We start from the raw sequence: 1406 nt of genomic DNA, 5'->3' as shown, positions 1-1406 counted from the left end.
GGGAAGGATGGGTTGGGGTGCTATTTAGAAAGTTGCCTGGCAATGGACGTAGGATGTGGAAGCGAGTCATCAAACAAGAAGCTGTCACTTGAATGAAGTCTGAAGAAAGACTAGATATGTAAACGGCAGGAGATAGTGGACCCGGCTCCTCATAAACTTCCCGCCTTGTATTTCAGGGCGGATCGCAGCGCATTTTCGCAGACAGGTGAGACTGCGGTTTTGACCTGCGCGCCTCGGGATGAATTGCGTTAGGGCACCTGGGCGCCGGCAGACCTGTTCCACTCCACAAAGTAAGCGTGTTATGTATACAACCCAACGGGGACACTAAGAGCCCCAAAGGCCCTGCTTTCATCCCAAGGAACAGCGCCCATCTGCGTAGTTTGTACCTGGCTCTATGAGGTGAGAACACATTCCCCGCTAGCACAGAAATCCTACAAACTACTGTGGGGGTTGCGGTTAGAAGCAAGAGTCTGTGTAAAAGGTGACTGGGGGCTAGGGAAAAACACAAAGATCTTTACACAGCGTGAGAACGCAAGACACTGGAGACCATGGACCAATCTCTGCAATAAGTAGCCTCATGCAGAAAGAAAGGAGTCGTGCGGCCTTCGAGCTACTCAGCTTGCGTTAAACAGGAACATCATTGTCAAATAGGAACATCACGGCTGATGCTTCTTATTTCTTTTCCAGCTGTAACGACGCAGACTTCTTATCACTTCCTGTCTCCCTTCCATTTGGTTATAAGAGTAATACTACACCACCGAGATTATACCCAATAAAAGCAAACGGTAGACCTTCACATAACAACCTGTTTTTAGCACTACACAGATCAGGGGAAAGCGCGAACGCAGTCCCCCACTACCACAAATTTTGCAGTCGAGTTTCCCACATTTGGGGAAATCGCAGGGGTCAGCACATCCGGAGTGCAATGGATAAGCCTCGCCCTGGGAAAACCACCTTCGTGATCATGGTATCTCCCCTGCCAGGTAAGTATGAGCTCCTGTACCTCCGCCCCGCCACAGCTCCATACGCCTCAACCTTTACACACACGGTCATTTGCCCCCCGCACTCCAAACGTCGCCCCCGCCCCGCCCCATGCCACTCCGAGTCCTCCTAGCCCTGACACACAGCTGGGACTCTCACGTCCAACCGGGGGTCCTGGACTTGCTCCCAAAGCAGGAGAAATCCTTCTTGGCGAAGCAGCGGCCCCTGAGCTGCCTCATCTACATAGGAATTGCCCTATCCGTGATGTCACCGACAGCGCCCTTCCCGGTCCCGTCTGCTCTTCCGCCCCACCCTCCGCCACTCAGCCGACCAAGCGGCTGCGGGAGCCGGCAGAGGAAGTGACGCTTGCCTCTATCTCATTCCCCTCCCTTCCCCGCCCCTGCTCTCTCCCGAAGAAGTAGGTT

General features: G+C 53.6%; 1 non-coding gene across 1 annotated transcript; it reads right to left on the bottom strand.

The window, feature by feature from the left end:
• Positions 1–827: 827 nt before the first annotated feature.
• On the bottom strand, positions 828–991 carry LOC119624681 (U1 spliceosomal RNA). Its single transcript, XR_005240830.1, has one exon. It is a non-coding gene; the product is annotated as a U1 spliceosomal RNA (small nuclear RNA).
• Positions 992–1406: the final 415 nt, after the last annotated feature.

Source organism: Chlorocebus sabaeus, chromosome 20, assembly GCF_047675955.1.
Source record: "Chlorocebus sabaeus isolate Y175 chromosome 20, mChlSab1.0.hap1, whole genome shotgun sequence".
NCBI classification, from domain to species: domain Eukaryota; kingdom Metazoa; phylum Chordata; class Mammalia; order Primates; family Cercopithecidae; genus Chlorocebus; species Chlorocebus sabaeus.
Note: the sequence above shows the minus strand (reverse complement) of the source record. Positions and strands in the feature narration are given on the sequence as shown.